The following is a 12,880-nucleotide window of genomic DNA, read 5'->3' as shown; positions in this document are numbered from 1 at the left end:
AAACTGAACAACACAGCTGACATGCAACTAGCAAGACAGTGGACACTAGAGATGAAGTTAAGAAATCTGGCGTTGTTGAATGGAAACATTGCTGGCGACATCCCGGCCAAACCAACTTGGGCCAGAGGTAACCAGAATTCCACACTGGACTACTTCTACGTCAGCGAGGAAATACACCAGAATTCCAAATCACTGGTGGTGTACTCCATGACCCATAGTGATCGTGATCCAGTGATCCTGTCTGTAGCCTTTACTGATGGGCTTAAACCATTGGCGTGGATGTTTCCAATTATGGTTTAACCCAACAGAGTGAGGCTGAGACTAAAAGAGATGGATGTCAAGCTCATTATAAGCTTGTATGTGGAAGAGCAAGAAGAAATCGAGTTTAACCATCTACTAGCCTCATGCAAAGAAAAAAACGGGGCTCCAAAGCCTATGGGTTCGCCCCAAAAACACAGGTTCGACTTAGAAGTGATGAGAAGGAAGAGAGAAATGAGAACGCAAATAAGGCACCTATCAACAGTAGACAGCAAGTCATACTTAACTGCGAAATGCGAATGTAAGCACAAATTCAAACATTGGCTTAGATCCCATAAAGCAGTAATGGTGCAAAAAGATTCAGAACTAATGATGGAGAAACTTCAAAATAAAAACTTGTCGGAATTCTGGAAAATTATCAACAATGAAGGGGGACCCCAAATGGCACTGCTGGACAATGTAATAACAGAAGCCGAATGGGTGAAACATTTCTCCACATTACATTACAAAAGAGGAGGTGCAAGAACGAGATCAGCCTCCACACTAGACAACTGGAACCTAAAATTCGAGAAGTGTGAAATTGAGGAGATAAGAAAAAAAGCTAGCTCCTCAAGAGCCCCAGAACCTGATGGTCTAACGAACATGCCATCAAACAGAACCCAGAACTATGGACGGAGTTATGTTACATCTTTTTCAAGAGGATCTCGGCAACCTGTAAAAGCCCTAAATCATGGAAAAGCGCGATTATTATTCCTATCTTTAAGAAAGGAAATCGCACCGATCCCAAAAACTATCGCCCGATAGCACTCCTAGATGTGCTGGGGAAAGTCTATGCGACCCTTTTACAGCAACAACTAGTCAAATGGGCAGCCGAATCAAAGAACATGGACCCACGGTAGACTGGTTTTGTTAAGGGTGTAGGCTACAGGCTGAACCTCCTCCTGATAAACTTACTCAAGATGGAATCCATAAGAACCGGTACCAAAGTGTATTTAGCCCTAATAGACTTCTCCCACTCTTTTGATAGTATAGATCGAGAACTATTATGGGACAAACTCAAGATGTGGGAGTGCCCAGAAAATCTGTTAGCACCTATCCAAGAACTCCACACCGGAACCAGCATTCAAGTCCATATAGACCAAAAGGGCACCTTGTCGGAGGCAATCAACACCTATTGTGGCATAAAGCATGGTTGTCCACTGGCTGCAGTCATATTTAATCTTTTTCTATCTGACATTGGAAGATCCATCAATAGCGTTCGATCTTTCTCGCCAAGAATAAACAGATCCCAATTAAGTTGGATGCTTTATGCAGACGACTTACTATTACTGGATACCACACCAACAGGCCTGCAGCGAAAGATGGACACTGTGGACCGGTATGTAAGAGCAAACGGCCTACAGATTAACAACAGAAAGAGTGAGGTCTTGACCCTGCAAAACCTGAAAACCTCTAAGTAGAAAAAAAACAAATGGTACTTAGGGAAGGAATGCCTCAGTAACGTGACAAACACAAGATGCTTGGGCATGCAAATTAACGCAAATCTAAATGACAGCCCTTGTGAAGAAGCCACCAAAACAAAATGCCGACAATTTGCATGCCAAGCGAGTATCTTACACAAGAAGTATGGAACATTTTCGATTAAACCAGTAAGGAATTTCTATCGACAAAAGGTAGTGCCGGCTCTAATCTTCAGCACGGAAAATGCATTTGGATGTTCCTCTGATGTATGGTCAACCCTAGAGAACATCTTCTGGGTAAGAGTATTGCAACTCCCGAAAGGAACATCTACTGCCTGTATCAGATATGAACTAAATCTAATTTCAATTCATGCACACGTCAGCTGGAATCTTCTGAGTCTGTTTCGGAAGGTGACATTGGAGAAAGTGAAATTGAAATATTGCACAATTCAGGCAATGGAAATCCTGCGTGTCTTTTGACACTCTGGCACAAGCGGTGTGAAGAAATCTTGGAGTTTTACGACATAGACTTAAAAACACTACATGATGATCCAAATTTGGCAAAAACCAAAGTCTGAAGATTAGACTGGATCCTGACCGGGACGCACAGAAACTCCGACATTCTGATGAAGGATGTCCCGAACGAACCCAGACACTTGAATACTCTGCTGAATCACATCGAACTGTATCCGGACAACAGCAGTAGAGTCTTGTTCATAAAATTCAGTTTAAATGCCCTCAAAGCCAAGGCGTGGCTAAGAGAGCTACGAAAATTAGAAGCCACTACTCCAGAGTGTAGATTCTGCAAACAAGAGGAATAAACTTTAAAACACCTGACACTAGCCTGTAAGAGTCTGCTCCCGCAAAGATCACAGACTCTGGGTCAACAGCTAACAAAAGATCAAACCCCAAGTGTGGAGGAGTGGTGGCAAGCACTGTTTGATTGCAGAGAGAGGCAACTAAACTATGCACTAATTCGATTTCTGTATTTGTTGGAAAAACTACTGGTGTAACAACAAAAACTGGGGAACGTGCTTTTGATAAAGCTCAAAGTGTGGTAATTCAAGCCAAAGGACTAAGATGGAGCATGATGTCTTAGTTTTAATGCTGGGATGAGGGTTTGGTCAATGCACGCAATGTGAAATCTTGCACGTACAAATGGAAAGTGGAATTGCTGAAATGAACATTTTGTTAACCCTTTTTAAAGGCTAATCGTAGCCAATAAAAATAATTTTTTAAAAAAATGGGAAGAACATGGAGTCCAGGCAACCTACAAGTACAAGGAACAAAACCCAAATGAAAGGAAACAAAGGTGAAATAGAAAATTAGAACCAAACTCAAAGGCTTTGCAGCGAGGATTCTCATTATGGGCATATAAAGGAAAGATCAGAGACCTCCAGGCAGAAACAGCAGCATTGCTCACTAGAACACCATCTTAGTATGGCAAAGGCTGCAAACCAACAGTGGGAACACTTGACATCACAAAAGAAACAGGAAGTAGAGGGAACAGTTAATGAAAACTAAAAGTCTGAGGAAACAAACAATACCTGAGAACTGGGATTACCAATATCAAATACAAGTAAAATATGCTGGCTAAAAAACAGATACAAAATAAAAATACATTAACTAGAAAAACAAACCAATCAAGGAAGTCAATTGGGTGTTGCCAAAGGGCAAATGCAAGTTAAACATGTTGGGGAATAAGGAGTACAGTCACAATGGGCTTATCTGCTTCATTATTGGAGGCCTTGAAACATTTCTATGTCTTCATGATACCAGTTGATGTTTGCAAAATTGACTCTTACAATTTAGGAATAGGCTAAAACATTCCTGTTTCAATAACGACCACTGACTCTATTATTCAGCTTTTGCACTCTCGATTTTAACATCTGAACCGGGTGGAACAGATGAACCGGGTGGAACGGAAGAACCGGGTAGAACGAACAAACCGGGTGGAACAGATGAACCGGGTGGTGCGGATGAACTGGGTGATATGGATGAATTGGGTGGAATGGATGAACAAGGCAGAAATGATGAACAGGATGGGATAGGTGAAAAGGAGGGAACGGGTGAAATATGTGGACGGAAAGCCTGAAGTATGTAGAATGGAAAGGTGAATTAAGTGGATAGAACGCGTGAAGTATGTGGATGGAACCGGTGAAGTTTGTGGATGGAATGGGTGAAGTATGTAGTGCGAACGAGTGAAGTACATAGATGGAACGGGTGACGTATGTGGATGGAACAGGTGACGTATGTGGATGGAACGGGTGAAGTATGTGGATGGAACAGATGAAGTATGTGGATAGAATGGGTGAAATATGTGGAAGGAATGGGTGAAATAAGTGGAAGGAATGGGTGAAATAAGTGGAAGGAACGGGTGAAATATGTGGAAGGAACGGGTGAAGTATGTCGATGGAACAGATGAATGGGTGTAGAATAGGTGAAGTGAATGGAATGGGTGAAATGGTAGAATCGTATGAAGTAGGTAGATGAACGGGTGATGCGTTGGGAACCGGTGAAGTGGGTGGAACCGGAGTAGTGGATGGAACGTGTGAAGTGGGTGGAACCAGTGAAGTGGATGGAACGTGTGAAGATGATGTATCTGGATAGATGATGCATGGAGAAATGATAACCTGGGTAGAAAGAATGAAAGAAGCATTGCATAAAATGGTTGGCGTGCGTAAAATAGCTTAGAATACACGGAACAGATTTGAGTGCATGGAACGGATTGGTGTGCATGGAACGTATTGCAGTGCATGGAACAGATTGGAGCGCATAGAATTGCGCATCTTATGTTTGTGCCCACCGTGACTCACACGTGTAAAATAAATAAAACAGACACTCCCTGGGCAGGGAAAAAGGCACAAAAGCGCAGGCTGCGAGAGTTCAAGGAAAAGTTTATCTAGATCTCTGAGAGCGCTCTGCCCACATCAAGGTTACAACACATTTATATAGTACATCTACATTTTTAACATATGATGCTACGTTGGACCGGATTGGTCAGCCGTGGTGGTGACTTAGGTGTGGGCATCATCTCTTCCTCCGGGTTGGTTACTTGGTTGGCAGGATGTTTGACGTCAGACATTTGCGCTCCGGATGGGTGAAGGTCAGGTCGCTGTGAAACACGGTGGTCACTATCTAGGCTAAGACAATACATTCTGAGTAATGCATGCACTAAATAACAGTTGATCAAAAGACTCTCAGTAGTGTATCATGTCGTTATACAAATCACTCAAGAGTTTATCTACGCACTTGGGTTATACAGGTCACAGGTTTATGGGCCTTGACCACTATAATACTGTCATTGGACTATAGGGTTAGTCTCACAAGAATCTCAGGTATGTGGCACTTGTTAGTATTGGGCACGATATACTACGCAGGGGTCTAATGTAAGTTCAGGGGTCTAATGTTAGTTGCGGGGTCTGTTGGATGGGCTTCATAGCGAGGTTGGCAGTCTGGCACATGAAAGGGATGCCTTGCAAGGACACAGGGTTAGAATGGCAATAAGTTTCAACTGGCGAGGGTAAGAGGGCAAGGACTCTTTTGTGGAGATGAACGAGCCCTGTGCTTGGCTCATGTTGGTTCACATGCAGGACAGTGATCTCAGAGGAAAAGGGATGTGTTGGATTTATTATTTGTTGCAAGCAGCTCCGGCCTCAGCATGAGAATGGAGCCGTGGAGTTTTCCAGTTGGAGTTGGGACAAGGGTGGGTGCCATGTGCTCCAAGCTGCAGCAGGGGGCAAAAGGGAGAGATGCATTTGGTACTATCGCAGTGAGGCCTAGTTACCAAGATGGAGTCGAAAGGGGGCACAAAAAATGGATGCCCTGTGTCCTGCTCGGTGGTCCCATCTACGCGAATGTAACCAACGGTTAGCATCGCATAAGGGCGAGGGGCGCACCCACCACTAGAGGCACTTGGTCCAAGTTTTGTACTGAGAAGTGATGGTAGAGAGGGGCCCATTGGCCCCTCGCTACCACACATTCCCCCCTTTCGTTACATCTAAAGTAACGAATACTTCTACTTTTTATTCTTTCCATTCTCCCTTCGGTAGTACTCAGGCTCTGCCAATGCCTCGTCCCACGCGGGGATGCCTTTTATGGGCATCCATGCTCTACAAATGCTTCTAAGGCTGTTTCCTCTTCTAGCATACTCATCTGGTGTACACATTAGGTAAATACCTCCATCCCCATCTAGATCTACTCATACTTCTTGGTACCATTGCAACTCTCTTGGTTCCTTTATCGTTGTGTAATGCAAATGATCCACTATATCCCCATATTGCCTGTAAATTGCTGTCATTCTGTATTGTGGTCTAGTGTATTCCCCTGTTTGCATTTGTGCATCTATCATAGTAGCTACCGTTGTCGGTCGACCCATTGTCACCATCATCATATCCGTGATTGGCATGCTTTTCTCACAACACCGTAGTCCCAGTTGGCACACACAAGAACAGGAGCAGTAAAACGATGATGGGAATCAGTATTTTCATTGTCACATTTACTCATGATGGTATCCAGCTGAACAAATTGTCGAACCATGTTCTTTCTTCTGCTCCTCCTTCCGCTCTCATTCTTTCCCCTGCGTTTATCACATGGGAGAGCGTCCCGTTATCAGCATCTTCAGTTGGCACGAATGTGCAACATGCCGCCCAATTTTTCGGCGAACACCACCGTCCATCGCTGTGAGGAGATCGGCCAATTGAATGAGCTCCCAGCGCACTATCTGCAACCATTTGCCGTTTGCTCGTGCTTGCAGTCCAGGGGCAAGAAGTGAGGCAAAGAATGTCTCTGCTGATGAAAAGAGCTTGTATTTCTGCGGGATCTCAGCAAGGAGTTTCGATGATTCTGGTGAGATGTAATTGGAGGATCTTTTACTTCGTGTCAATGTTTTCTTTAGTTCATATTCTGACAATTGTTCATATGCTGGAGCTTCTGTTCTTATTAGTTGGGGCGCTGCTGATGGTTCAGCCGATTGCCCTGCTGCCGATATGCCAGCCGATTGCTCTGCTGACCCTTGGATGTGGCTCTTTGGTATTACCATCAGCGCTGTGTGGAGGGTGGCTAAGGCACAAGTTCCTTTCCACAATGTGGGGAGGTGCAGGTAAGCTTGCTAGCCGCAAACCCAATACATGTCCATTAGTGCAGCTGTGCCTTTCTTCATGTCGGGAATTATTACCGTTTTGTTACATCTCCTTGCTTCCCCCATGTTCACTTTCCCTTCCCCACGGAAACACAGTTCATGTGGCATTTCTTTTTGTATTTTGATAGGTTTTTCTAATGCTGTGACCCATGTTAGCTTTGCGACATGTTGCGACCAGATGGGGTCACATGCCCCTTTTATCCATTGGAAAGTGTCATTTGATAGGCCTCGAAGTGCTTCCGCTTTGCATTGGATTGTTTCTTCATGCCATTTATTTTCTGCAAATCCTGTCCCCTTGATATCAAGAAATGGTTCCTCGAGGCAAATTACTCCTTGGCGCCGGCTTGTGCATGTTTTCTCATTATCCAGCTTTTCCAATGTGACAGTGTGTGCCTGGAATGTGTTCTTTATTCTGCATAAAACCAGATGAATTAAACATTGGGCCTCCGACAAGGGCACTTCCTGTGGTACTAACATTTTCGGTGTTCCTGATGCATGCGGGATAAGTGAACAGACGTAGCAGCTCTCATTTGTTGCTTGCTTCGCCGTGGCACTCCTGTCAGAATAACATTTATTTGATTGATCAGGGTGGCGGGGATCTTCTATTTCATCTAACCCCAGTTCATGATAGATGTCGTATCTTTTCCCTCCTGCCCCTCTTTTTCTCCTCCTCCCTTCCTGATCATTGTTTTTCACCCTTTTGTAATGTATTGGAAACATCCCAGCCCATGTTGTGTCATTACTATTCAATATGTCATATGGATCATCAGTAGCAGCAATATTGTGTGAGGTAGGGTGTATGGTTGTCTGTGCATTAATACTAGTGTTAATCAAATTATTTGTCCAATAATAATCTCCATCATATTCGTTATATCCATAAGCATGACTCATATTTACATCGAAATGTAACACTGGCACACTTGTTGATTCCACAGTGATGTAGTCTGATGGTTGCATTCCATCTGTTTTGTTAACATTAATTTCATGTGACTCCTGCCATATAGTCTTCACCCCAGTCCATATCATTTGCGATCCTTCTCTTATGTTAGCCCCGCTCCCCCCCCTTTGCATGTCATCAACAAGAGACAAAAGGGTATAGTACCTAGCTGCAAAAAACAACATAACTGACATCAAAATTGCAGCACATTTCAAAACGCATTCAACATCACTGAACCTTTTAGCCCTAATGGCGACCCTATCACTAACTAACATTAATTCGCTCTCTCCAATCGTGGGTCGTTGGGCCATTGTTCACCTGGAGGGGGGGATATAAATTTGTTAAGTCATCACTATATACATATATTTACATTCTTCTTTAACTTCACATTTAATCATCTTTTTTCAGTCAGACTTGTTCTGTTACTCTATTGCTCATGTACTTTTAATATAGAGATAATAATCGGACGAAGGTGGGAGATAGAGAGGGAGAGATAGGTGAGGTATATAGACAATATGCTGGCCAATTGAAGAGGGGAGGGGGAAGAGACAGAGAAGGGAGGAGGTAAGCTGTGCAGAACAAAATACATATCACTTTTACCTCTGCATATTCTTTTACTGACTCTTTTGTTATTTGCTTTCAACCTCATTTTTTGTCCCAGTAGCACTGTCTTGCTCCTCCTGGGGGATTGTACTATTGTGTGCCCTCCTCACATCGGATAAGTGCACCCAATACTTCAATCCCTTCACTGCGGTGGGTGTACTATAAATGACCTCGTAGGGGCCATGAAACCTGGGTGAATGTCATGATCACTGCTTCCAAGGAGCCAGGATCAGCCCAAAGTCCTTGGAAGCAGGCCCCTAACCCTGATCCTAGGCACCAGCCGGTCCCCACAGGGAGCTTTTGGACCTTGTCCTGGCGCCGGTGGCACCAGGCTCATCAGAAGCCTCGGTCCCGGCACTGGAAGCGCTGGGCTCATCATGGGTGTGAAGATGCTTGGGTGGACTTACCTGCGGCAGACCATGCTGCTGACTTGCCAGACTCTTAAAAGTCCTCAGTGAACTGGGACTACTTTTCTTACCTGGGTGGGGCAGCACCACTCCACTGGAACTCTTCTGGAAGCAGGAACTCTTTTCTTACCTAGGCGGGGCCGTGGAAGGAGACGCCTCATCACTCCAAGGCTATTTAAACCACACCCGATTGATGAAACGTGCTTTGCGGTGTTCTGCATCTGCAGCAGAACGCTCACCGAGTCTGCTCCAGCTTTTCTTCTTTAGATCCTGAACCTGCAAGAATTATACTCACCATTCCGGTACCCGAGCAACATCAGCACCTGCAAAAGATCAGAAACAACAGGTTAGCAGAACGAACTTTCACACGCAGTGTTTGCTTACCTGATCCATCGGCAGCGGCCGTGTCTCACGCTGCACCTTCGCCTGCAAAGACAAACAGCATTATTTTACTTACCGGCACGCCGTGCATTCCGGATTCTTCACGCTGCATCTGCACAAAGATAAACAGCATTATTCTACTTACCGGCACGCTGTGCATTCCGGATTCTTCACGCTGCATCTTCACCTGCATAGACAACAGCACTCACCGGCACGTGGCGGATTCCGGATTTCTTCTTTCTGCATCGTCGCCTGCAAAGACAAAGAAAGAGACAGTAAGAGCGCTTGCCATACTTAATTCCAGGCGCTTCACTGCCACGCATGAAAGACTATAAAGACTAAAGGTGTCCAGAAACTTACCGGTCGTGCAGACGACGGTACTCATACTCTGAAGTCAAGAGGCTAACGTTTCACCAGTGAAGGAACTGGCAACGGCACCCTGCACTAGACGCAGATGGAGAGCCCAGCATTCACCTCACCTGTCTAAGAAACCTCACCCTTCGAGTTCGACACACAGTGCGGAGAGGTTCGACCCCAGAAGCCCACCGAATCCTGCACATCACGTTTCGTGTTACGGACACCTTCCTGCCAAGACCCGCGCCTCCGTGGGAATCAGGTGAGCGTTACAGAACGCGAAGCCCACCACTAAACTCCTACCCAGGCGCAATGGAAACTTCAGATACCGATCAACTAGCCCAGTTGCTTGGGGAATTAAGAGCAGAAGTACATGCAGCTCGCCAGGAAACGAGCTCTCTAAGAAGAGAACTGATAATTTCTAAGGAGCGAACAGAGGACCTTGCTAGGCAGTTGTTACAAAGTCAGGCAGGACAGACACCTTTGCCCGTTCCAGGAGGGAGTTATCCTTCTGCATCAGCTTCAAATCCAGTGCAAATCAATCTGCCCGGTAATGTGCCCTTGGCTCCGCCCGAACGCTTTGCTGGTGATCCAAAGAAATTCGCAGTGTTCATCAACCAGTGCCGCCTGCATTTTTTATGTCGACCAGCTGCATTCCCAACGGACCAGGCCAAGGTAGCTTTCGTGCTTTCTTATCTCAGTGGCAGTGCTGCAGATTGGTCGATCCCTTTAGTCACCCAGGATGATCCGGTTTTACACGATTTTCAAGCCTTCCAGTCCAGCATGGAGAAACTGTTCGCAAGACATGCACAAGGGCAGGCCTTGGACAATGAACTTCTCTCATTACGACAGGGTAACCAAGACCTCTTGGCTTATATAGCCTCTTTCAATAGACTCATTGTGGAAACACAATGGCCCGAGGACAAGAGAATAATGCTTTTCTACAGAGGCCTGCGTGGAGAGCTCAAGGATGTGCTAGCGCAGGTTGTGAATCCTCCACAAGAATGTTCAGACTATATTGACTTAGTTGTCCAACTAGACCATAGACTACAGAACAGGAAGGCAGATCGTTCCAGATTTGATACCCGAGTGTTTTCTAAACCACAGACCTCGAATAAGGGAGCTGACACTGTGGAACCCATGCAAATAGGGGGCATGAGAGGACCTTTAACCCAGAAAGAGCGGGAAAGAAGAAGGCAGCTGCAATTATGCCTCTATTGCGGTAATTCAGGACACTTTCTTCGGGACTGTCCCGTGAAACCAGCTAAGAAGACTGTAGGAGCCGCTGATACCTGTACCACAAGTACTGAGCAGGGAAACGACCTCGCCCGACAAGAGTAGAGGTCCTCTTGCCGAGCGTTAAGATCTGTCCCGTGACCTCGCATTTCGTGATACCCATGGTCCTCATTAGTCCTGAACGTCCGGATCGTTTGCATGCAATTGAAGCTTACATTGACAGCGGAGCAATCGGTAACTATGTGGACCGTGAAATGGTATCAAGGATGAATCTACCCCTTGTCCCTAAGGCAGTAAAAGACGTCATCACTACTGTGCATGGCACGGAGATAGCCTCCGGACCAGTAACGCATGCCACCCAAGAAGTGACGCTGTTGAGTCATAATGGACACCGGGAGAGAATAGTGTTCGATGTAATCAAGGCCCCTTAGTTCCAGATCATTCTGGGAATCCCTTGGTTAGAGAAGCACAACCCTCAGATTGATTGGCGAGCAAAGACGGTTCAGTTTCCAGAGTGTTCTACCACTTTTTATCCTCGACCTGATGTTTCACTGGCGACGATCTCTTCTGAGGAGATTCTCAAATTGCCTCCCGAATACCAGGAGTTCCAAGACGTCTTCCAGAAGGATCAAGCTAACACTCTACCTCCTCATAGGTCTTACGACTGTCAAATAGATCAGATACCTGGAACAACTCTTCCTTGCAGCAGGATCTATGCCCTCACCGAGCCAGAGAACCTTCACCTCAGACAGTACCTGGATCAATACCTAGCTAACGGGTTTATCCGTCCTTCAAAATCTCCAGCTTAATCGGCTTTGTTCTTCGTTCCGAAAAAGGAAGGAGACCTTAGGACTTGCATAGATTACCGCGCCCTGAATCAGATCACTGTTAAAAACAGATACCTGTTACCTTTGATCCCTGAACTCCTGGACCAAGTCAAAGATGCCTGTATATACACAAAGCTGGATCTCAGAGGAGCCTACCACTTGGTACGGATCAAAGAGGGCGATGAATGGAAAACGGCCTTCCGCACCAAGTACGGGCTATTCGAATATCAAGTGATGCCCTTTGGACTGTGTAATGCTCCTGCTGCTTTCCAATATTTTATGAACGATGTCCTCAGAAAACTCATTGACGTATGTGTAGTTGTCTACATTGACAACATCCTCGTCTATTCATCATCTGAAGAAGAACATCAGAGACATGTTAAAAAGGTTCTCGAGAGATTGCGTCAACATAGTCTTTTTGCTAAGCTTGAGAAATGCGTCTTCAACGCAACGGAAGTCGAGTTCCTGGGATTCATACTGTCACCTAACGGAGTCCATATGGATTCAAAGAAAGTGGATTCAATTATCAAGTGGCCATCACCAACCTCTGTAAAAGGAGTTCAAAGCATGTTAGGATTCGCTAACTTTTACCGCAGATTCATTCCTGAATTTTCCCGGATAGTCCAGCCCATCACCGCTCTGTTGAAAAAGAACAAACATTTTGAGTGGTCTTCTGAAGCGGAACAAGCTTTTCAAGACCTAAAAGCTAAATTCATTTCTGCACCTGTTTTAAAACACCCTCGCCCAGAACTACCTTACATCATGGAAACGGATGCTTCTAGTCTTGCTATGGGAGCAGTGTTATCACAAAGAGATTCGGTCACAAACCAACTACATCCGGTTGCTTTTTGGTCCCGCAAGTTTTCGCCTCCTGAGATCAACTATTCAATTACAGACAAGGAACTTTTGGCCATCAGATCGGCCTTTAAAGCCTGGCGGCATTATCTTCTAGGAGCCAGACACACAGTCACCGTAATGACTGACCACCGCAATTTACAATACCTAAAGACAGCCAAAGCTCAGTCTTCCAGACAACTTCGTTGGGCTCTGTTTCTAGCAGAATTTGACTTTATAATTACTTATCGACCAGGCAGTAAGAACGGAAAAGCGGATGCCCTCTCCCGGATGGGAGTAGATGAACATTTGATCAATCCAGATCCAATACCCATAATCCCAGAACAAAGGATTTTGGGTTTGGTCAGCACTCAATCTTTTGAAGACATCAAGACCATGGTGAAATCCCTCCTAACTCCGACCGATTTGCAGGACTGGCAATT

Source organism: Ambystoma mexicanum, chromosome 14 (genome assembly GCF_040938575.1).
Source record: "Ambystoma mexicanum isolate Mex_15411 chromosome 14, UKY_AmexF1_1, whole genome shotgun sequence".
Taxonomy (NCBI): domain Eukaryota; kingdom Metazoa; phylum Chordata; class Amphibia; order Caudata; family Ambystomatidae; genus Ambystoma; species Ambystoma mexicanum.
Note: the sequence above shows the minus strand (reverse complement) of the source record.